We start from the raw sequence: 25,877 nt of genomic DNA, 5'->3' as shown, positions 1-25,877 counted from the left end.
ATACAGAGCTTTTTAGAATGGTTTGACTTCTCCATAAGGAAATGGCAGTTAAGAAACCTAGCTCCAGAAAGTACAAGTCCGTTCTTTAAATATTATATTTCTTAACTGCAGAACACAGCTCCAGCCTTTCCTGTGAAGGAATTGAAACTACCAGTTCTCTATTATGCCTGTCCTCTATCAAAAGTGAACACACTTTTTTAGAGTAAGCATGTTCATTCAGTAAATATATCACAGTATAATGTCTTCCCTAATTCACAGCTCCCCACTGTTTCTGCTTTTTTTTTTATCTCCATGTAGGAATTATAGAGGGAAACCACTGGACTGCTGTGTCTTCACGTACAAAGCTGGCTTTTGTGGGTAGGCCAGAGAAGGCTGCTGGAGCCAGCAGAAGGAAAACAAGAGACAAAGAAAATATTAGCTCTGCTTTGTGCCATATGCTTTGGTGTCTTGTTACAGACTAGTCGGTCTATAGTGGAAATCAGAGTCCCCACGCGATGCCACAACTGTGACATGACACAGTATGCAGAGGGGGTATGTATATATGGGTCCTCTTTCATTCAGCATCCCCCTCACAGATCGGTGTCTGCTTTGAGCAGCTCTCGAATGTTCGTTTGAAATACTTGTCCAAAAACACTGAGAACGCCGAGCTGGAAATAAGCTCTGTCAACAAAATGGACAGGGGCGTGATGAAGAAAGTTTGGACAAAGCAATTAAAGCAACCTATATTGTTATGACGAAGCTGCAGCATTCTGGGATTGGAGCAACATGAAAAATACTGGAAGTGGAAAGATCCTGAAGTAATGCTGCTTAGGTCCTCTTGGAGTTTGTTACGCTTCTGGCAGTGGCCAGTTCAGTATTACCTGCCAAAAAGCAATATGACCTCACATACAGGAGACTGGCTTTGCTGCTCGTGGCCAAGTCACAATTGGAAGCACAAACCAAAAGTGACCAGGAACTAACTTGAATTCATTTCCACAGGAGACTGGCACTTGTCAGCCAAGACAGGCAAAGCCCCAGCTCTCGGGCAGTGGCAGCTGGAACCTTCACTCTCCAGTGGTCAAGCGCTTGTGTTTCTAACCATCATGTGGACCACACACTCCAAAACATTTCTGCAGTGACTTGATGTGTGTTTACATATATATATATGTGTGTGTGTGTGAACACACACAGACAAAGATTTGTCTGGCATTATCTCAGGAATTTGGATAGATGTTAACTGGAATTATAGGCTGTGCATCACTTCTATTACTCCAATTTAAACCTGGCACCCAGCCCAGCACTGCACCCAAAAAGTAATCACTGGTTAGAAGAGCCTGTAATCTGGAAGGACAGATGTACAATAGACCATTTTTAAGGACATAAGAAAGCTTCTGTGGTTACTTAGTGTACACTATGCTATAATAACAAGCAATATAATAATCTCTTACTCCAGAAGAAAAGACTAAGGATTGTTTGAATGAAAATCTTGAAAAAAAAACCAACCTATAAAACTTTCCACAGCAGTTTAAACAGATTGTTTTAAAAATCATACTGTTAGTAAAACCTTTAAAATTCCATGCGAGGAGGATTATTCAGCCAAAATCCCAGAGAGCAGTTGTAGATAGTTTCTAGTTATCTTACTGTTCAAGCAGAGTCCTTCTCAAGTATTTCCACTACCCATCCTCTGTTTCCACCCCTCCAACAGAAAAATAAATGAATGACGGGTCTTCAGGGGTTTTTTATATTCCAGATACTTAATATTTAGCAATATGCAGGATCCAGAAAAGAGAAACCTTCCAAGTCTTCTTTTTCAGCCTTAAAAATGCTACAGAGGATACAAACACTATTTCTTCTCTTTTGCAGGTCACTTGTAATAGACAAGCTGCTTGTGATGCATTCCATGCTGGGACCAGCTATAAGCCATGCATCTGCTGAATTTAGGAATAAAGAGCTAGTCCATAAAATGTGGAATCAGAGGAGTGGCCTCAGGGGCATAATGGTACATTACTTCTGTGAGATCAGAGTGTTTCACTAAAAGATATATATTGTTACAGGAAAAGGGCTTCCATGCTTTTTGATTCTGTCATTATTTATTGTTTGCATTGCTTGTTCCGCTACGCTAGATCACACAGCAGAGGTAACCTGAGAGAACGCTCTGCATCTCGCTCTGGAACTCACGTATCTGCCACTGCAAAGGCAACTTTTGCAATTAGAGTAAGTTGTGTGCAAGAACATTTAAGCTGTTGCTCATCTAAGATCCTTGGGCCTCCCAACAAGTGTGAAAAATATTCAGTTGAGGAATAACCTTGGTCACAATAATATTTCCTCCAGGACACCCTCTTTTCCTTCTCACTAAAGAGACATTCATGTAAGCAAGGCCTCTGCAAGTAGCGCTGTTGTTAGCTATCCTAGAAAGTGTCTTTTACAAGAAAAAGATTTTAAACGGTTTTTCCTCACTGTAATCATAATGACCACAGTCTGTAATTAATTACTTACAGGGGGTCTACCCAGCATGAACTAGAAAGACTAAAGCGATTTATTTTTTAGTAAGGACATTTACCAATGAAGATCACTATTTCTTCGGTGTCAGAAGTGCCACAAACACTCCCTTTGCATGGTTAAGATGACTATGATGACAGGACTTGGCAGCCGCGAGAGATGAAGAAAGACAGGGAATACCCAAACACGTCCCGCCTTAAGCCTCTTATCAATACTATGTTTAATTGTAAAACATCAGGGGAATCCTCTCTGCTGACAGAAGAGCCTGCCCTGCAGTGGGACTCTGCTGCGGTGGAGCTCTGCAGGAGGACCTGGCCCGGAGTCTGTGCCCCCAAGGGCCTTCCAAGCAAAAGGCAAACCTGCTGGGCAGGTAAGGCGTCAAGAGGATTGCACTGGTCTGCAAAAGTTCAAGACACGCTTTTCAGAATACATCCACACCTCAGCGATTCTCCCTGGTGCTCTTTCACGTGCTCAGTCTCTGAACTAAGACACCAGAATAAGGTATCCAGGCTCAGCTACAATGTCAAACACGAGGAAAATAAACACTCTCCACTTCCACTCCAGATCCCACATTTAATATCTGCCATGCTGTTCATGCTTATGACGTTCTGCTTTTCTGAACAAAGTGGCAGATGGTACCAAACCAGATGACACTCATGGGTCTGTTCTCCCTCAGTGTTACCCTGCACACGCGGACTCCAGTGGCTGTGCCAGAGCCACCACGTCCCTGCCCAGCCACACTCACTACCCAATGCTAAGGGCAAATATATAGACCAGCCTTCCCCGGGATAAATTCCCATTTCACATCAACCCTCAATTATGGATTTCCATGTTTCCTCATAACAAAAAAACATTCTCAGATAGTTGACAAATATTTTTCATAACCCAGGTGATCAGCACAAATAACAACTTTGTCTTTTACCTTCTTGTTGACTAAATCTCATATCAGCTGACACCGGTCATTCCCGTGACTGTTGCCAGGTTCACAGGCCTGTAATTTGCCCAGCTAATCCCACTTATTTCTTACTTTCTGTGTTAGTATAGAACTTACCAGCTTCTTCCTTCAGGTACCTCCCTGTAGAGCCTGTCATGGCTCTCACTGCAGCCTCCTTGCTTTGCTTCCTGGTAAGTTCACAGACAGGCATTGCTCCTTTCTACCTCTTTATTAAACAATTTGATGGAGACAGATGAGAAGAAGAGGGAGGGAGGGAGGGAGGGAGGATGAGTGGGACACTGAGTGATCTTGCCACACAGACAACTTAATCAGTCCCAACCACAATTCCGGCTCTCACCCTTTTTAATACCAACAAAGGGCAAATATCTATGCCATTCTGCTCAGGCCTTAATTACTAGAAGTCCCCGAGCCCTGGGAGGAACTGCTAAGCAGCTGACTCTTATCAGCCTTAATTATTTATGAGATACACCTGAAACTGTGACAGCTATAAAGCAAGAGCCAGTGACCACTTCCCTTCCCTGGGTGATTTAACTGTGGATAGGTTTCCTAAGCCTTTTCTTCTGTGAGGTTTTCTCTGTAGTCTAAGCTCATAAGCATATCACCCCTTAGGTTTGTTGGGTAAAAAATATGAATTAGAAGCAGCTTGAATTACTTATTAATTAAAACATCTCATGGGATTTACATCCAGGAATAGAAATATGTCTCTTTAGATTCAGGTGTCTGTACACATTCCTGCAGCCCAATTTGCAGCTTACTGCTAAGTGCCGTTTGATCTTTCACACGCTCTTTGAATTGGTACGATACCTGCCCTTTCCGAAGCTGGCTCTGATACTCAGGCTGGGCAATATGTTTCTGCTTAATAACTTCACACATACAAGCAGCCTTGTCCAAAAAAGCAGAGCAGCACTGAGTGACAAGCAGGGATGGATTCCGCATGTTGGGGGGTGTCACTTTTACTAGGTAAATCAATACCACATTTTCTTTCTTATCTTGAAAGCTATGGGAGGACAAATTACATTAGCATGGATCTCTGCCTTGGCTCCCGCCATGCTCTCGCAGAACAGCAGGCTGCAGTTTTACAAACCTTTGCCCTGATGTGCTGTCAGTCAGCCATTGGAAAGGCTGTGGCAGGCTTGATCATGCTCAGCTAGAAGAGGTTTGGGGTATTTTTTGTGGATAAAATACAGAGGCAGTAGCTGCATGCACACTGGGGAGCCAACTGTGGCTCCTACTGCTGGTAAGTTGTCCCTGTTGGTTTCAGCCAGATGATGACAGGTAAGACCAGTCTCACCTGAAGCTGACAGGACCAGAAGCACCGTGAACGCTAACTCTGCTCCACCTCCCCTATTTTTTATCTCCTCAGAAAGTCCACGCGTAGGTCAAGGGGGAATTTCTGGGTATGAATTCAGAGTTTATCTTGCTGCCCAGAGATGATTCTGGGAGTTACAAACTATGCCAGAAAAAAATTGGCAGAAAATATACAGAATACGATTACCAGATAATAGTTAAATCTAATACACTGGTTTCTTTTGTCCCTTTTCAGCACTGGCTGAACTCTCCCAGTTTTAATGTTTCTATCAGGAGAAACCCTGCCACTTCTACCCTGTATTCCAAGTCCTTAGAAGATAGAGGTATCAGTACAGTTTGTTCCTAGACTTTTGCAGAGATTAGACTGGATTCAGTTATGCCTCTTTAAAACCTCGCAAAACTGGGATTGCCATTGAAAGGGAAGGTGCCTTACCGAGATGGTGGTTCTGGAGGCATGGAGCCTGCAGAGCCTGGCAGCAGTGGAAGCCCCATCACTAGCTACGGTTACTGCGTGCCTCCCCCCTGCAGCGGGTACGGCACCAGGTGCTGCCTGAAAACGCAGCAGGTGGGTCTGCAGCCTGTGTAAAGCGCCCAGCACAGTGCATACTGGGTGGTTTGTGCTATGGATCTGGTTTGTAAAGATGATACTTTCTATATAGAAAGCCTTGTCACTATCACACAAGGTATTCTTTATTTCTTCTGAGAAGTTCTTGGCATCTACAAATGGAGCTTCTAGATAAGATGCCAAAATGAGCTTCATCTCTGTAATCCCAGAACAATTGAGGGCATCCAGAAGATTAATTTAGGAATTTTCTCTACAGGGCTGCTCCTGGAGAGACCCAAAACAACCCCTGTAGTTCGGGTTTGCTCTCTTTGTTTAGGTCCCCCATTTTTATTGTGGGGCAGGCTGTGAGGAACAAGTAAAGAGGGTAAGTGACTTAGCACCACAGTACAAGTTCAGTCCGCTGTGCCGGACGGGCAGTAGAGTCTCTCATGTCGGGTGACTTTCACTGAGAAGACTGGTTGATCAAAGACTTCTCAGTGGTGCCAGATACGAACCCAAGGAAGGGCCCATTTGGGTTGGAGTTGCCATACTAGAGAGCAGCGTCCACCTCAGGCAGGGAGGCCACATGTGCGACAATAAAACACCAGTCAGGATGGCACTGAGGACAGCTGGCACGGAGCCACCAGTGTCTGTACTATTCATCTGTCCGCAGAAACAGTGGCCACATGGAAAGCGCCTAGTGGGGAATGGTTCCCAAATTGGGTTAACGTCCAAACCACGCCTGGGCACTGACTGGAGAAGGCTGGCTGGCCTAAGTCAGAGCTGGGACAAGGACCACGCTAACAGTTCACCGGTGGGTATGAGTGAATTCCAGCACCCTGAAGTATTTAAACACTGGCATAAATGCAACTGCATGGCACTTCCCACCCCCTGACATTTTTTCCCCTGGGAGAGGGGCACTCGGCAGCATCCCCCCCAAGGCACCCGCTGCACTCCCTGGCGTCACAGCTCCCAGCCATTGCTGACCCAGGGGTGGCCAGGGATGTCTTTGATGAAGAATCTTTGCTTTCAGTGGGTATAAAAGTTGAGTGTGATTCTTGGAGGCTGTGGGAATGTCATGGGACAGAACTGTTTCAGACAGAAAACTATTATTGGAGAGCGTGTGTAGGGTTAGAGGTTAAACATGAATTTTTATTTTATAAAACAGCTTCTCCTGCACTGACTTGTCAAATATTGATGTCAGGGTCCCATATTTCCCATGTGAGATTGATGATCTCACATGTTCTGCTAAATTAAGTTTTGAAAATCTGGTTTAGGTGCCTGTGATGTCACCAGGAAAGATATGGAAAATCCTAACCCCAAGTTCTGGCTGAAATAGTAAATAGGATATGGTATTTAAATTTTTCTTTTAAGATGCATTTACCTTACATGCCTGCTGGATAAACAACATCTGAGATTTTATACTGCATTGGGATTCTTTGTGTGGTTTTTGGTAAAAGTTTGTGAACCACATTTGAAGGTACTGGGTTTTTTCCCAAAACAAATATGGATGCCTGAATATACTGCTAGAGATTTCACTGAGGCAGTTCATTAATATTCAGAGAAGAAAACAGGTTAATCAATGCTGTCTTTAATATAAATGTCATACAAGAGGATACAAGACATAAAACCTGCATATATATGCTTGATAGCAAGTTGGACACTCAGCAAACTAGTCAGAAAATGTAATTGCAGCAGGGTGAAATGCGGAAAAGTGGTCTATACAGCCACAGCCTCATCACCCATGGGGACATATCATATCTGCCAGCCCTAATCCACTCCAAAAATCAGTGCTGAAAAGGCCAAGTCCCTTCTGGGCTTTAAACAAAGAAATTAGATGCAGAAAGAGAACTACATCCATTTTGCAAGGATGAGTACTGGGTCATGGGTCTTTATATTTTTTTGTAAAGAAAACCTTCCCGAGATGGTTATTCTCATGAACAGCCAAAACAGACGTCCTTCTGACAATATAATTTGAAACTCCAGAAACATAGTTCAGGATCAATCCCCTGTTCACATACATACAATCTTTATTTACTTTGGTTTGGGGTTTTTGCGGGGGTTTGGTTTGGGTTTGGGGTGGGTTTTTTTTCTGTTAAGTTTTTTTCTTAGCTCAAATTTTACAGCACTACAAGAAAAAAAAAATAACTCAGTATTGATCCTTTAAGGTTAAGAACTTGGTGCACTTAAATTATTCTAACCCAGAGAGTTTGAAATTTATAGTCCCTCTTGAACCTCCCTGCCTCACCAGCTTCCTTGGGAGGACCCTGCTGCAGGCTGCACGCCAACTGCAGTAAAATTTAAAGAGGTGAGAGAGAAACTTCCCAGAAAATATAAACATTTCATGGAAATGAAATAAGTCTTCCCTTATAGGAACTCACCTCAGCAAGCTTTAGATAAATGGAAAGGTATTCAGAATTGTAAGTGGATATAAAGTGTGGTGTTTTAGATACATTTGTTTATGAGCAATGCAGAAATGCGTATTGTCTTAGGGGTCGAGCCGAAGCAGAGGGGCTGCCGGCCCCCCCGGCCCGAGGCCGAGCCTGGGCTGCAGCCGGGCCCGCGCCCCCCGGGACGGGCGGCAGCCGCTCACACCTTCCCCGGCACAAACCCCTGCTGCAGCCACAGCCCGGACCCTGACACCCTGCCAGGGATGGGAAATATTCCCCCGGTTCGGGGGTGGGAAACTCAGAATAACAGCGAGGAGCAAGGCACTGGAAAGCGCTCTCCGTCTGCGTCCCAGGTCTCTGGCTGACACAACACAGAAGGCTCACGTGGCCGCACAATAACAACTGTGGAGAGAAATAAAGTGTGAGCATTAGAAGGGCTGTAAATTCCTCAGCCCTGCTCACTGGGCACCGGCTCCGGAGGCCTGCTCCTCTTGCAGCCTCCGTGACCCACGTTTCCTCAGAAATCCCACCACAGCCGTGGCAGGGCTGGGAAGCTGCTGGGAAAACGACGTGGTGGAAGCCAGAACGGGGACTCCAGAAGGGAACGTTTTGCCTGGGAAGGTGCTGGAGAATTCCGTCCCAGTGGCGGCTCGGAAGCACAAAGCCAGTGCCGCTCTCTTCCTGAAGGCCTCAGTCATGACCTCAGGAGGAACCTGCCAAACCCATCTAAGATTGCTTTTCTGGCCGTCCCTCTCGCACGGCCGGGCGTTCATCCCACGGTGACCGGGGGCGAAGCTGATGGGTAAACACAAGGTGTGTGTGCGCCGGCCCAGCCACATCCCGCTGCCCAGCGCTGGCGTCCGCTCCCACCGCGCTCGGCCCCCGGCAGCAGCTTCTGCTTGTAAATGGTTAACTGACCCCCAGGTGCACCCGCATGTTCACTTCTGTACACGCACTGAAATCGCAGATAAAATCACGTCTTTATCAGGCTTGTCACATTTAATGGGAAATATACGAAGGATTGCACAGGATAAATCATGCAGTTTTACCAATTGTTCTCAAGTTCTTAAAAACATTTAGCAAACTCTCTGCAGTTTAATCCTTCTAAGGTTTCCTGTGTCACTCGGTGAATTTTAACTCTATGCTACCGTTGGAGACGTTGCTTATGCGGATATGTTTCTGTGAGAACGAATCAGCAAAAGCAGAGAAGTGATGCTACACTCCAAAACGCCGTTGTGTGTCGCAGGACAGGTGCTCGGGATGTTTCTAATGCATAAAGCAAGATAACTGCTGTCCTTCAAATGCCTATACGGCGATATCAGCTAAGGAAGAAGGAAGGCAGAAGCTTCTGAAATACAGATCAAGCCCGTGAGCCATGCTGTTTGGAACGCCTGCTACTGAGAGTTTGGAAGTTTCTGTCTGGGAAGGCAGCATGTCTTTGAAATCAAGCTGGAAATTTTCTCCCTGCTTCTTCCACAGTTGGAAAAGCTGTAACTATTTTCCAGTAAAGACACACGGATACGCCATGGCTGATTCTGTGGTAAAAGCGCTAAACCGGGCAGACAACTGTGAGTTCTGCCGTGGGGCCAGTAGCACCCCCTCCATAGGACCGGGTTGGTTACTTCAGGTCTCATTCAAATTTGACAGAAATTGTCTGGATTTGACCTTGATTGCAGCTGACTTCGTCTCAAGCCCTTAGTCTCTGTGATCCTTGGTACCTCTTCAGCCAAGCAGCACCAGCTGTACTCTCACTCCTCGTCTCACCGATTTCGCTGTGCACCTCGGACAAGGGGCTGCCTTTTCTTCCTGTCCCACAAATACCCAAGGAGCCCTTCGTCCCAGTCAACGCCCCTGAATTCTGCCTTTATTATGATTGCCACTTGTGCATTATGAGAGCTGATTAGGCCATGAATCCCATGTTAACGATGTAAAATAAAAAGAAGCAAAAAGTCACAAAGCCTGGCATTTCCACACGTTGTAACTGACTGGAATCGTTTCCGAGGTTGGGTTTCCTTTCCCAGTTGTTTCTACAAAAATGTAAAAACCTGATTTGTTTAGAAACTTAAACCCATGCAATATTTCTGCATAGGAAATACATTCTGTGAGTATTCAGCTCAAATTTTTTCTAGAGTTCTTTTTTTTTCCCTCTTTCGAATGTTTGTTTCTCACATACCAGCCAACCTCAGCAAGTCCTTGCTCAGCAACGGAAAGCTGGCTTCATGTTTACTGACATCACTGAGAGTTTTCAGAAAGTTCTTTTTAAAAGGGTTTTAAGAGACAATAAGCAGAAAGCTTGAAGAAAAAGTTGTCAAGACATACATATGGAAAGGAGACAGTGTCACCCCACTCCTTCTGCATGAAAATTTGGGGAATGACCCTAGGGAGAAGCATCACAGGCCATAAATCTTCATTTTAATCTTTTAGCCAAAAGCCATATCTTTCTAGTCAGCTAATGGCATTTTGACAGGGTGTGCAGATGAATTTCTGTAAAAGTGAAGTAAAGGATACTGCAGGAAGATTCAGTAGTTTAGAGGCAAAATTCTTCACACCAGTGCCTTTGAAATGGGAGCGCTAGTGTTGCAAGTTTGCTCTCTCAGAAAAGCCGTATTGTCCACAATTTATTTTACAAGTTTTATGAGTGAAGTTACAGATCAAACAAGGACGTCATTGCTTTAGCCAAAAGCAGACAGGGCATGCACAAAGGGGTTTGCAATGCCCCCATGCCCTCCACATTCCTCGTACTTTAAAATTTAAGCCTGCAGCCTCTTGGCAATCACAGTGCTGTCCCCAGCCTCCGTAAGTCCTCACCATGCCATTAGTTTGCATCCTGGGCCGCCTCCGGTTCTGCCATTCCCTCCACCCTGGGCCACTGCCTCCCAGTGCTGGCACAGCCCACACACGTCGGGCTCCAGAAGAGACAGGCGTGTTGCTCTCATGGTTTGGATAACCTGCGCCTGTGTTGGCAAAAGCCAGCCCCAGACCCGGGTTGGATGTCCAGCAGCCCTCCACCCCACCACTTCCCTGGATAAAGGAGCCCTTCACCGCCAGGAGCGACAGGGAAGGGTGAGGACTCCAGTGCTGGCAGATGGCACTTGGATGCTCAAACGCACGGCTATTGGGGGTCTGTTAGAGAACAGCCTCAGCACCTAGGCTACCCACGGTTTCATGCCCAGAGGTACCTTTCCCCAAAGCTGCAGTCAGCCCGGTCAAGTGAACTATTTCTCTTGGCCTTTAGTCCATGCTTATGCTTGCGTTTGTTCATTTTCTTCACCGTTCTGCTAATGAGATGGAGTAACTGGTTACACTTGTGGGCCTTGCTGTACCCCCAGAGGGGTTTCCTGCGAGCACAGAGGACTAGACACGTAGGGGTTCTCCGGAACATGTTTTAGCATTTCTGAAAAGTCATCACTTACAAATTCTACTGCGAAGTCACAGGCAACCCCTGAGTGTGAGCATTGCATGAGAGGGGAAAGAAGCCAGGGCTCGCTGTCACTGTTTAATGTATCTGCAGTAGCCTGAAGGCATGCATGGAGGAGGCAGAGGGATAGCAGCAATGCTGCAGCTTCACTCTTTTTTGTGACATATTACATCCAGAAGAGAAAGAATTGCCTTGTAGGGAGCATAAATCAGGGACTGCTTTCAGTTTTTAAAATAAGGTAAAGTTTGTATGAATATAATTATAGCCTCTGATGCAAATAAAACAAGATGTGACAGATACAGAAGGCTGCCACTACTAAGCTAATGCTATAAAACTTCAGTAAGTGACTAGCATTTGGCAGGAAGTTCAAAGAAGATTTTACTCTCCCCTGACATTGATACTGTGTCTAAGATATCTCTTTTTAAAGCTTTTTGTTGAATTTTATATACTTTTAAAAACAATGATTAGTTAGGATTGCCTTGAGCTGCATCATTTAAGCCAAATTTATTGATTCCAAAGTACCAAATAACTTTCTTCAGTCACCAAAAAACAATGGTATGCTCTTGTGGTATTTGTTTCTTGACAGTGATGTTACGTTTTCATACTACATTCTATTTTCCAAATTCAGACTATTTGAGATTATTATTTAACTTCTCTCTAAAGCCAGTCTTACTGCACCTCTCTGAAAGAATCCTTCACTCTACATGTCCCAGGCAGACAAATACATGGAGCTTTTATACACACACAAACCTATGTTCACCCATCAGCAAAGAAGAGTTCAGTTCCTCCACACCCCGAACATCTCCCAGGAACCCTAAGACACGAGGAGGTGTCCTGATCCTCCCCAGTTTGGGATGTCCCCAGACCTTTGGAGTCTGAGAAAGTTCACCTTGGGAAGAACTGCCATCTGCATGTTCTGGTTTTATGGTGTTCCCTCAATATCCACGACAGCCACTGTCAGAAACAGGACCACAGACTTTTGGTACAATCCAGTATGTCTGGGCACCCCAGTGGTCATTAGCGCCTGGCTTCTAGGCAACTGGTGTGACCAGTAGCCTTTATTACCCTTCCATTAACGAGACACAGTTTCATATCTCTTTTCATGAAAGAACTGGTCTATAATGAGGCATTTCAGAATCTGCAGCTTTAAATTCCAAAGTGTCCTCCAGTTTGGTTTTTGGATTATTTTAACAGACTGCTTTCCTTAAGTGTGTAGCAGAGCAGTGCTCAAATATGTGGGCAACTTTCTCTATAAGGTGTGCAGGCTTCAGATATAGCAACGTTACCTATACGTCAGGTAAAGCAGTTGGATCAGGTACTCAATATCTAGAGGACTGTCCTGTCAGGAATTTGCAGGATTTAGGGATTCTGCTTCCCTCTCTGCTAGAAGTTACCCAACTGTTCCCCATTTGACTGCTCAGATACTCACCAAGTAATCAATCACCATGACTCCTCACAAAGATAACATTCTGAGTAAGAATAAATTATAATGATGAAGTCTCCAAGGGAGTATTGAAGCAAACTATAATTACAAAAGGTTACTATCTATGACACTTCTAACTGCATATTCCTTATCAGCAGGTCTCCTACAATTTGTAACCTTAATTTATAGCCTCCTGGGCTACATTTGTCTTATAAGTTGCCAAATTTCTCTGGTCTGACCCCTAAAATACTCAGAAATTAGGTTGCCTGATATACGTTCTATGTTTTGTAAGGCCAGATGCTGTAAGGATCATAATCACCACTGCCATAGTAGTGGTTCAATAAGCAGGGATGCATAATTCACGTAGAAGTACGCAGCCATGGCTCGCATCGCTTTTACTTTGATAAATATGTATGTTGTTGGCACACATTTTCCCCTTGCAAACAGAGTATGGTGCTGGCTGCACTGGCCTTCAGAAGTATCTCTGTGCCTCTCTGAAACAGCCTCTTTTTTGTGTGGTAGGTGACCTTTACATCTCAGGCACGTTGCACACAGGTGCCATCTCGGAAAGTCTGCTTGTAAGCACAGCTATTCCCTGCCCAGGCCATGCCATCTGCATCCTTAGAGCAACATAGAACAAAGCACCAGTTTTTGCTCCCTAACTAAGGAAGTCCTTACTCTTCATCCTGGGACAAGGTGTTCTATCATCAGCCAGTTCCAAAGAGAAACCTTCCTTTTGTCATCTGGATGCAGCAATTCGCCACGTCACTAAAGCAGATCTTTCCATACAGTGTCATACACACATTTCAGCGTCAGTTCTGCTCTAGCAAATTTCTCTGACCCACCCATTAGAATGGGCCCTCAGAGCTCCATCCAACATAGAGAGCCCTACACAAAGCTATTTGGATGAGTCACCCCCCAGAGCGGAATTAGAGTCTTGATGCCACTCAATGCAAATGTCAGCTTTTGTGCTGCCAGACTAGGAAGGGGGTGGCTATAAATCTCTGATCAGAGACAACTGCAACCACAAATTGGAAGTTCCTGCAGAAACCCATCCAGGCACCCGCTGGCTTGAGGTTCCTGCTCCGTTGCCTTCACTAGTGTTAACCCTAAAGCCAAACCCCAGAAGGCAGGTGTCCCACCTCACGCTGCACAGCAGAGTGGGTGCAGGGAAGGGCAGGAAAACTAACAGCTTGCATGGGCCAACATGCCAGCGTAAATCTCAGGTATAACAGGAGCTGTATTTTTATTTTTTGTCTTCCTTAGGTCATTGCAGCAAAAGCAAGGGGAACATTACCAGGTGCGAAATGGGGTACATGCCATAAGAGATGGTCATACCAGTCCCTGCCATTCTCCTCTGTCTCTTGCTCTTGCAGGCCATTTAGACTTTACCTCCACTGCAATTGTGAGAGCCATCTACATCATAGCTGCTTTCTCTGTGAGCAATATGACTTTCATCAAGTCATTTGCTGTTTTGAGTGTAATAGCCTTGCCAAATGCCAGTGGCAAAACACCACTGAATAAGACTATCTGGTAACCTAGTACTGGTCAGTGCCAAAGGGCAGGCAGTCCTCAGCACTGCCTGCTAAGCGTCCCAGCACCTATTCTGGTCTGAGATGATACCACAGATCTCCTGAAGGAATGAGAAACAGAGACAAAGAGCGACAATGGCAGCAGAGAGCAGCCTTGAGCAAAGGAAAACAAGAAGATCCAATGCACCTACAGCATGACTGCTGGCAACAACCTCTCCCGTTGATGCCGCCACAGCAGAAGCTCTGGGCCAGTGCTGGGAAGACCATGTAGCAGCTGTGGTTCACACTGTTCAGAGAAACAATTAATGCAATCAATTACTTTCCAAGAATGTCTTGTCTAATGAATCACTAGGCCATTAACCTGAACAGTCGTAATGTATATTCCCAATGTCAGTATCGCTTGAATAATCCCCAAGGGAATAATTAGAAGCGCATCACATGTAATGCATTACTGGATCCTAATAAGTACAACGACTCCCTAGTATACTGTCAGTGATTTAGAAAGGAGTCAGTGGATGGAAGATGAAGAGGGAGTGGTAAGATATATGAGTAGCTGATGTTAATACCTTGCAATGACTTTAGAGAATTTGTGTACCTCTTTAACTGCATTAAGACTGAAGATGCAAAGCAGAGAAGGAAGGGAGTTATTTAAATTCAATGGTCAGGTTGTTCCTAGAAATGGGATTTAGTCCTCCCTGTTTCTAGCCTACAGTCTGACGTGCTTCCTAGGTATTCTAGACCCTGCTGTCTACATAATCCATGCTTCAGTCATGATACTTCATTCTTATGTTCCTTTCTAGTTAGCCAGTTAGTTCCATCCTTGAAGCAATCCAAACAGAGCTGGCTGAGTAATTCACACAAGGGATGCTCCAGGCAGAAATTATGCATGAGAAGAGACATATTTCCCTGCCTCTGTCCGGGACCCAAAAGCCTCCATCCACCTTTGTGCCACGCCACAATGCACAGAACATTCATCCTCTATGCAATGTTTTAAAAATGATCTTACCCCCCACATCTTTCACTACTACAGAAATTACAAGCAGGTGTTTTGGGAGTATAAGGCATCCAGAGAAGACATGACCGCCTTCTCCAGAGTATGGATGGACATGCTCTTCCCCAAAGGGGGGGACAACACAGACGTGCTGCCATGAACAACACAGACATGAGCCAGTTGACATCATGTGGGCTGGATGCCAGGGTCCTCTCTCTGTCATGGCCCCGCAAATAGATAGGGAGATGGACGTACTATAGCTATAGACATAGCAGAATGGTGCCTTAGTCTGTCTTCCTCAGTTTCCCATCCTTATGGGTATTAATATTTGTATAGGTCAATACTGGGACCAAGCTAAGCACTGTTACAGCCTGTATCCCTACACAATAAGAGCTGGTAGGCACAGTAGGATAAAGACAGGGGCAGCATAGGAGAAGATATGTTTATTTGAAAGCTTGTTTGAAAATGGGAAAATGCAGACAGTGACTGGCAAAACTGACTGACTGGAGGTAGCTTCCCACCTAATAGCATGTGGGATATGGCAGCAAGATGCTATAAACCGTGACGGACCATGGGGAGCAGTCAAGTAGCACACATTTGAGGCAGAGAAGAGAGACCGTGGGAGGATGACTATAGAGTTCAAGTGAAAATTATCTTTGCAATTCGGGCAGGGGGACAGGGAGAGGAAGTCTAGAAAAGCAGGCTGCGGTATTGGAGCAGAAAATGATGACAGCTTTAGGAAGAATTTTTAAATACTTAATCAAGTTGAAACTAATTCAAACAACAAGTGAATTCCTACTATCTTTCCAGGTACCTACAAGTCTGTCTGTTAGGGCAACATCTTGTATCTGCTTTTTTACAGTACAAGGCAAATCATTGCCTGTCATCCCGTTTATATTAATTATGAGCCAGATGTAAAAAGTGCTGATCCCATGCTGTCAAATTCATCAAACTATTCAGCAAACTCAGGGCTACAGCCTGTGTGCACGGGGAAAACAAACTCAGTGTTGGGGGGCTGTTCTTGTCTCTCAAATATTCCATGAACTGTACACATCTGCTGTGTTTTGAAATGGTGACAGCAAAGTTCATTGCTGCTGAATGTCGGTACACAGTTGGATAACCAGCAGCCTGGTAAAGAAGCCTTATCCCTTATCCCACTTCCTCCTCTCCTTCTGCCTTCCCTCCCCCAGTATTTATTTAATTTCAGATCAAATAGATCGATACGATGCTTGAGCCAAAGCTTCAGGGAAGCACCTGGCTCTGATCCTCCTGGTGCTCCATAACAAGCAGGATCTTAGAGGTTGCTGTAGGTTGATGTAAAGCTAAACCTCAGAGGGAGTTCCAACCCTAAGGGGCTTTTACCAGTGAGCTCACAGGATGGGAGGTGGTACTAGCTGAATGTCCAGGGCACATGAAAGTCTCTCTTATCAATGTTAGTGGGGGAGAGAAAAAAAAAGAAAAAAGAAAAGGCAAAAAAACCAAAAAAGCCAATACAGTAAAAGAATAAAAAATAAGGAGACATTTGTCAACTGCTGAACTTTCACCACCATGTGTAGGGTAGAAGGCATGTCCTGCCCTCCTCCACCAGACTTGCTCTGCAGTCTCCTGACTGCGTATCTCAAGATGGTTAGAAATGCAGAGCGATGCTGCTCTGGAACAAAGACCACAGCTTTTCCTTGGAGCAGTCGGCTGTGTCTGCGCAGAGCCGGACAGCGATGCTGTGCCTCAAAATCTCCGTGGGGAGCAGCGTGCCCTGGGCGGGGGACGGGCCGGCCCTGCCGTGCACCATTATCCCACAAAACAGGGGGCAGGGGCTGCATGTCCATGGCACTAGGAGTCTGTTATTACAAAATTAAGCTAAGCTGGCTCCTCACAAAATCCCTTTGGTGGAAAAGCTCCCTTTACACACCTAAGACTCTGAGAAGACATAAATAATTCACTGCCCTCTATCTTTCTTACTGCAGAAAAGATTTCAGGTAATACTGGCATTATAAGAACATAAAAACAGAAATACACATCCACCATCCACATTTTTTTTCTCATAAGGATGAAGAGTACATTAAGTGACCTTCCTTTCCAATAGGATAAGAAATCTAATGCCAGCTTAAGAAACTTAAAAGTTGTTAGCAGTTATATATTACTGGCAACATATTTTACACTAGGCAGCTATGAAAAAAAGTAATAAAAAATGCAATTAAATGTCTGAACTGTTGCTATTTTGGAAATTAAAACAACACACAGTATCCTTGCTGCAGCTTATATTACTTACTTATGACTTGTGCACAGTTATTTTCACCAGTTTAACCATGCTTCTTTTCCATAAAAGTCTGCTGTTAATAGGTCCTTTGGGAACCCTGAAAATAACAAGATCTGTAATAAAAAAATTAATAACACTGAGAGAAAACTCAAGTTAGAAAGGCTTTCAGAGCACATTAAAGGTTCTATTTAAAAAAAAAAAAACAACAAACAAAAACCAAAAACCCAAACCAAAAAACAAACAGCAAAAAAAACCAAAAGCAAACCAAAAGCCTACCAAAAGCCTAAATGTTTGCAGAGAAACCCCCCAGTGCTCTGTAGCAGGTAAATCCCAACTACCACGGATGAGAAGGAAAAGAAGGGAAGTCCAGTCTTGAAGAAAGTGTCACGGCTTTACTACGCACATGACTTTGTGGTTATTGAGAATGCTACTGCGCTCTCTGATGGTGCGTTAAAGAATCTTGCTCTCTCGATAAAATCATACACAATAATAACGGGGTGCCAGTGAACAGCAGTCATGTTTACATTATTTCTACATATAAATTCTTCCTGTACATGACAAATTCTAAAGGTAGCACTGCCCAATTCACTACGCAGAAGGTAGAAACCAGATTCATTTAAGGTTACAAATATTCCAAATGGAGAGTATGAGCTAAGGGAGAGAAGGAAGGAGAATGATACAAACAAAACACGCTACTGAATATTGCCGGTAGAACGCTGGAGAGTGCTGAATTCTGAACTTCTGTGGTTTCAAAGGATAATGGTTTTCTCTTCCTTGTTGCCCAGAATTTGTCACGTATTTGTCTAGTTGAACACTGATGGGGGGGGTGTATATAGCAGGACTACAAAGAAAGAGTTCTAAAGATTTTACCGTTTCCAATGGAAACAAGCAGTGTTCAGCATGTATTTCTATCCCAAATGTGAGAAAAATTCACCCAAAATGGTTATATCGATGGAAAGCGATGAAACAAATTTCATCGGAGTCAGTCTGAAGGTTCCTAAAGAGCAATAGTTTAAGTCAGGTATTTTTAAATCAGCAAATCCAAATCATTTCCATCCAAGTATTCAAGAAGAAATAAGTAAAGATTGACTTGAACTTTCAATGCTAATTCTTTCAAGAGGCCTTTGAACCTTTGGCAGTCTGGAAGAAAAATAATTTTTATTTAGAAAGAATATATGAAGTAATACAAGGGTTTGTAAGCCAGTAAAACCAGTCTTCAGTTTCCCCACTATTTTGACAATGGCTGAAAGGTAGACTTGGAATCGGTGCCAGTAAATTTAAATTTATGGAGAATAATTCTGAGACTAAATCCATCTTTTTTCCACATGGATTGCTAAGATTGATACAAGTACTGCTGAAAGAGGTTTCACTACAATAACTGACTTTTACAAGACAAAACTTTTATTTAGAAACCAAAAAAACCTCGAAACAAAAGAATATGCCACATGCAACGTGGATTGAAAATGGCTAATGGATAATGTCAAAATGTGTCTGTTAGGAGGAAACCATTGCTTAGTAGGCGCGGCTCTAGAAAGGAGCTGAAATGTGTAAATTAAGTCAGTGTTGGGTTTTGGACTTTTTTTTTCTTTTACTGCAAGGAAAGCTAAGTAACTTATTGGGAGTTGTAGCAGACTTTCCCTAACAGCATTTTTTTTCTATAGAGATTATATGTTCTTACAAAAATGAACTCTTTAGTTCCAATGTCAGGACTTGCGTGAAGTCCCATGTCTTATGTTCTGTGGGAGGTCGGGGTTTGTTTTTTTCAGTCCTAGCCCTTCTTTTTAATCCAACATAACTACTCAAGTGATTAATAATAATTATGTGAACTGATCACACCCAAAAGAGGTCACCATCAGAAGCCAGTTTTGTTTATTCTTGTGTCATCCAGACTTTGTAATGTAAAACAATAATGGAAGAGCGCTTTTGTAAGAGCGCACGCAAACTTCTTGATGTGATGGAAACAACTCTGAAGACAAGTTGTAAAAGCCCAGATGTATGAGAAGTCTTACTCTGCAGCCTTTTAAACTGCAGACTTTGGTGTGAGATGTATTTTATTAACTAAAACATTCTCTGCAAAGATGAACAAAAACTAATGGACTATGGCATACTATATTGCCATTAGAGCTGCTATTTTTGTTATTCATTATCCCAGCACCCAAAATCTGCCAGGCAACAAACAAATGTGAAAGAAAGTATTCACATACAGGTTACCTAAGGGAAAAAAATTAAGGATTGCCATCCCAATCTTGCTACGCAAGAAACTTCATGTGATTTGAACTTTATGACAGTAGGCAATCAGACGTGCTTGCTGAATACTAATTGCACACGAAGTGGCCAAACATCTGGGTTTACAGTTTTATAACCAAACATTGCTGGCAATGTTTATACAGTCCTGCAGCAGCGGCATCCGAGACCTGGGTCTCTGGCAGCTGATGTCAGCTTCTGTGGACTCATAGCAGAACGCTGGGACCAACTAAATTAAAAGATTAAATGATCATGCGTTACTGAAACTTTCTCTTGCTCTCTCTACAGAACGTTTTGTGCAGCTGAGAATTGCCTTGCTGCACAGAGAAGCAAAATGGTTAAACGGGGAACTGACATCTGGTGCTCCGAAAGAGCCAAGAATGTTACTGCAGGGGTCACAAGGTGAGCTGCGTAGTCCCCGAATAAAATGAACCAGGAGATTTCATGTACAGAGTATCACATTTCTGAGCATATTCTTGACATCTTATCATATACACATCACCGCTGTTATAAATGGGTCGTAATAGCAGTTCCCTTTGAATTCAGTGCTTAAACATACAGTATTCTTCTAATGAATTCCCTGGTTTTGAAGAGATTTGAAAGCCATACATTTTTAAAGCTATATGCTCAATATGAATGAATGAGTCCCTGCAAGGTGTAGACAATGACTAACCAACAGAGAGAAAGAAATTTATACAATTTCTCCCATCTTCTTATTTGATTCTTCTACTCATCTATGCACCTACCTGGCAAAGCTGGCAGCAAGAGAGAAGCATTATCTATGGAAACTATTTTTGAAATTATGAGGATGTAAAATGTTCTTTGATCTCCTAATGGTGTTTAAACAGGAGAAATATACTCCGTGTGCTGCAGAGCAAAACCAGCACATTGCCGCAAGCCAAGATGGCACAGCCACGGCTTGGTGTGAGGGCCTCGGCTGGCAGCAATGGCCACCGTCTGCCGCCCTTCGCCGGTCCTGCACCTCCCCATGCCCCGTGGGCGCCTCGGTCTGTCCCACTGCAACGGCTCTGCCCCCATTAATTCCCCAGGTACTGAAGCAAAACCAGCAGCAATGCCACAAACACAAGGTAAAATGCCCTCGTTTTTTCTCATGGGGAAATTTAAAGTAATATATTTGGGGTTGCATTTGTGATACACTGAGTGCAGAGAGTTAGATGTGCTGGTTCTGCTGATATATAGTAATTACCTAAACTGTGATAATGTAATCACGTGACTGAGCACTTTGTCTTATTTAACACATGTATACAAATACTAGGCTGTTTATAACCTAGCTCATGGAGACAGCCCTCAAATATAATCTAATTTCACCTTTTCTTTTGTGACTAATTGCTGTGCAGTCACAGCTGGCATTCTTGAAGAAATGCCAAGAGTATAAAAACCCCTTTCTACCCTGCTGATGAGTTGGCTGAAAAAACTTTCATTGTGCGGTAAGGACAAAAAGAAGAGAGCTCTCTTCTCTGGACCGAATAAGGAAAGCAAAGCCAAGACTTGTAGTGCAAGATTTTATTTTTCATTATATCAGCTGATACAATGGGGTCAGGCAAGCTTCTGGGCACACAGGCCTTCTTCATGACTGAAATAGCACCATATGAGAGACAACAGAAGAGAGAAACTGAAACTGGAGAGGAGAGGCAAGGTGAGGCGAATCCATCTGCTCCATAAGATTCCGGCTGTCAGACGCTCCATGTGTCTCCTCTGACTTTCCTTGGCAGTGCCAGTTTCTTCCTAAACAGCTTGTCCAACCAGAAGCGACAGTTTTTACTACCACTAAAGATGTGAAAGAACCCGTGGACGTTATTTCTTTCACTGTTTAAAATCTGCTAGGCACCCGCTAAGCATCCCGTGAATTGCAAGGGATGACCGGGAGAAAAGCCGTTCCTGTCCTCAGCTGCATTTGTTCTTACATTATGAGAAAGGGTAAATGTGACAGCAAGATTTTCTCTGGACTTTTTTGGCTTCTCGTTATTACGTTGTCTCTTTTTTTGTCTCTTCTCTCAACAAAACCGAGTTATTTACAGCAAAATTGAACACTTTTTGTTGCCTGCCTCTGGGCTCACCGATCTTTGCACTGTATCATTTTAAGAATGAGGAGAGACACGGGCAGAGTAGCCCTAGAGCTTGGATCCGAGGAATGCAATTGTAATAGTTTTTAGTTTGCTTGCCTAATTTTTATTTACCACTTTTCTTTGACTAAGGGCCGCACTTTCTCTGCAGTATTTGCTCTCGCAAACCATCTATTCTCCTTCTTGCCAGCTGCCAAAATATGTTCTCACTCCTCTGCAAGGCTGAAGGCCCCCAGGTGTCCTCCATCCCCGCTATCTGCACTCCCAGGGATTCTACTTCGCACTGACTCCACAGACTCGCCGGAATGCCGCTAGCACCTGGTGAGTACTCCAGGAGAGCAACCCTGGTCTGAACAAAAACATTTCTCTGTTGTGCCTTTGCATCTCTTTGCTGCCCTGTAAGCCTCTGTCACCAGCAGCAAGCATGCCAAAGGCACCTTATCACCAAAGCAAAGTTATATTTTCTCGAAAAGTATGTCAGTAGAATACTTCAAAGCCACATTTATTATAAAATTCATCCTTGATCCCCTATATTGTCCCTTAGGAAGTTCATGTGTATTTGTTCCAAATTGCCTTTTTAGTTCAGTTGCTCCGTAACATTTTCCCTGGCAATCTGACAGCATCTACTGACCAGCAGTGACACTACAAATCCAACAAGTTATTGATGGTTTTATGAGTTGTAGCTAAGAGACATCTTTTCAGCTAAGGCGTAAATAGCCTTCATGGGCCTCATAAAGTCACCTCGAACATCTGCTCTGCTCAATGCAAAGGCTGAGGGGAAGCGTCGCAGTCCCGAGCCCCCGTCCAGGGGAGAGGACTGGGGCACTTGCGGGTGAGGATTGCAATATGATAGATACTCATTTGCACATGCCAATGACTGCCCCGGGTGCTGAATAAATGCTGGAAGACGTGACAGGGCCATTTCAGTAGAATGCCAGGGATCAGCTTTCAATTGTAACATGACTACGTTCAGGCTTATGATAAGGGAGACTAGCTAGAATTTTACTCTGCTAAACATGCCTTTCTTCCCCGCAATACCAACAGTGCACCAGTGAAGTCAAACTGCGCAGGGCAGTCTCCTTACAACACGTCTGGGGCGAGAGTGACCAAGACTCCACATTTTGTGAGAAAGCAGTGAGGATTACAGATCGGACGCTTTCACAGGGCATTCATCTGTCGCTGGCATAACCAACGTTTAGCAAAGCCATTTTTTTTCAAGCTCACTGTTCCATTCTTGCAAAAACATTTCCAGCTCAGTGACAATCTATACAGAAAAACATCTCCTACATTGTTAAAACAAGAGCCATGCAGGAAAAGCTATTTTTCAAGCTGCAGTGTGGCAGAAGTCCTGTTGGCCATACCCATAGTTCCACCCCAGGTGAAGTGCCTGGTTAAGGAGGCTGGGTGCCTGTTTTTTCCACCACGGTACAGTCCATTCCCAATCCACTCTGTGCTAAGATCTGAGGGTGCAGATCCCTCCCGGTGTTTTGGGTTTGTACAGGGAGCTGGCTCTTCATCACCACCGTTTTTTGAATATCTATTGTCAACACTGACAGATGTGCAAGTCTGCCTTCAAACAAGAACTGGAAATACTACTGGGATTATCTTGCATGTCAATGTCACTATCCAGTCACTTAACAATCACTCAAAGAAATGATATAAAATATCACTTTTTTACATAGATGAATAATAGAGTGTTTGTCAGTCACTTCTAGGCTGACTGAGCCCCTTTAACTCTCTGAAACCAGAGTCCTTTTTTTTTCTAAACCTCCCGAGAAAATGTTGACAAAACAGGCAATTTTCTGTAATTTCTCTGCGAGCTTCTGTCAGCAGGAGAGGCAGTCAGAGCCCGCTCATTTCAGATAACACCACGGGGTAACCTTTGACATCCACCCCCTCGCTGCCTTCGGAGGCTCCTCTAAGTGCAACAGTTGTGTCTTTCAGGTTGCAGGATGCAGGCCCACAATTTGGGCTCTTGTTCGCTGAAGGCAGCCTTTGTTTCCCAGCTGACTAAGAAGCTCTTATAAAAGGGATAAGAAATGTAGCTAATAGCTCGAGAGTGGCCTAATCATCGGCTGCTATTACCCCTCCAATATTAGGGAGGATGACAGACCTATCAATAACAGAGCCCCAGGTGAGGTACGGGAGCTGATAACGTGAACTTTGGCTTGATCTTTGCTCTGCAGAGCACAGCACTTATTTGAAAGAGAAGCCAGCATCTATTTTTTTCTTCATATTGTGCCAAAAATCATTCAGCTGAGCAGCTTTTGTTGTGTTTTTCTATCTTAAACCACAGTGATTTGACCAATTTCATTTATAAGCAGAGATGAAAACTTAAGAACGCTCCTATCAGACCACGTAAGCTGGAGATACACACCTGTGTCCTGGCGTAAAATGATGTGAAATGAGAAAGCAGGTCTCCACGCGCTATTCATCTTCCTATACATGTGAGTGTGGTCACGTGTACACAGATTTGCACATGCAGCATACGAAAGCTAAACATACAGCAAACACATCATAATGCCATCTTACGGTCCTGACAAACCGAAACACAAGCAAGAGCTACAGACTCGTGCCACTGGATATACTCTTGCTTGAAAACAAGGCTTGGGCACGCCGTACTCTCTTTTAGTACCACACTAAAGATACTCTCTTTTTGTACCATGCATCGTACCATACCATAGTGTGCGCACGTACACTCTCTTTTAGTACCAGATAATCTCAGGCGGTGTTAGCCTCCATCCAGCCCAGTGGCCAGCACTGCCTGTTTCGGAGGAAGTGCAGGAGCTCTGCCTTAAGAGACGGGAGAGACTTCATATCTTTCTCGACCCATATTAAATCACATGCTAGCCACTATTTAAATATATACCTTCCACAAGCATCTTTATCAACACTACACACGGACCTCTTGTTAAAATCTGGGTATGAAGAGCTTCCCGTGTCGCTGAGCTCCGTAGCCCTGCGTGTGCTCAGTCACAGTGAAAGTCTCCCTGTTCTGGTGATACAAGACAAGAAAGCCACATCCCCATCCAGATTTTTGTCTCAGCTCCATGTTCTCATCTCATCCTTGGAAGGTGTTGTAGCGGTGTGCTCTCCCCTTTTTCCCCCCCCGGCTCCTGCTCAAGCCATGACCATCAGTGGGAGTTGTGACGAGTTGCACTTGAACTGTGGGAGATGGCTGGCAACATAAAACACTGTCTGGAGTGGGGACCTGGGTATCTTGCTCCCATGAGAATATGACTATAGGTCAATTCTCTTACTCCATAAATAGTGGGCAGCCCAAGAGCCCTTTGAGCTCTCCTGCACGGCAGCGGGCTGCACGACAGGATCTCCCTGTGAGTGGGGACGCTCGCTTAAGGTTCTTCTCCTTGAGGTTGAGAGATTCCTTGCCGCAACAGATTCTTGGTAAGTGCCTGAGAGCATGCTAAACTTTGAAATCTTAGCTAAGTGATCTAAGGATTGATTGCGCATATATAATCCTTTAGACATAAACCATTGACCAGGTCTGGGACTAGGATTGGATCCAGCCGCACCCAGACTCCTCTCTGAGAAGGAGTTTAGAAAGCCAGGGGGTCCTTTCTGAACCTCGTGACTCAACGGGAGGGTCTCCCTGAGAGCTTGTCTGACCCCGGCCTCTATGCAGTAAATAATCAAGTGTACCCTGGCATCGAATCTCGTAAAACACTGTCGCATTCACTACTAACTTTGTTAAATCACTGTTTTATGTTAATAAACATTTCACTACTCTCTTACAAGTGAAGTTATTCACTCCGCCCGCGACAAGTGTAGATCACAGTGCTGGACTATCAGTAAGTAACCCACTTACTAGCGCTCAGGGTACACTGCACCAAGGCTGGAAATAGGACCTCTACCCTGGCGTCAGACGGGGGAAGGTACATTTTCAGTGCTGCCTGGAGAAGGCTCCTTTACTGTGCTGGTTTTCCACCGACTGCTTTTCTCCCGGAGGCTGACAGTCAGTCAGGGACCTGCCCTCCATCCCACCCACATCAGGGAGGTTGTGAAGGGCTGTCCGCTCAGCGAGCTCCACTTCCTTGACAGAGGGAAAACAAAGAATGTCTTTGCTTCTTCCACCCCGGACTAGGAAAAGAGGGGCAGAATCTGATTTTACTCCTGGCTGGGGCAGCTGCCTGAGAGAGAGGGGACTGGCAGGAGTGGGAGTGGGGGGCTCAAGGCCAGGGCCGGGTAAGGGAGCCCGGGCAGATGTGCTGGAGCGTGTCCAGAGGAGAGCTACC

The sequence above is a fragment of the Larus michahellis genome, chromosome 15, assembly GCF_964199755.1.
Source record: "Larus michahellis chromosome 15, bLarMic1.1, whole genome shotgun sequence".
NCBI lineage: Eukaryota > Metazoa > Chordata > Aves > Charadriiformes > Laridae > Larus > Larus michahellis.
Note: the sequence above shows the minus strand (reverse complement) of the source record.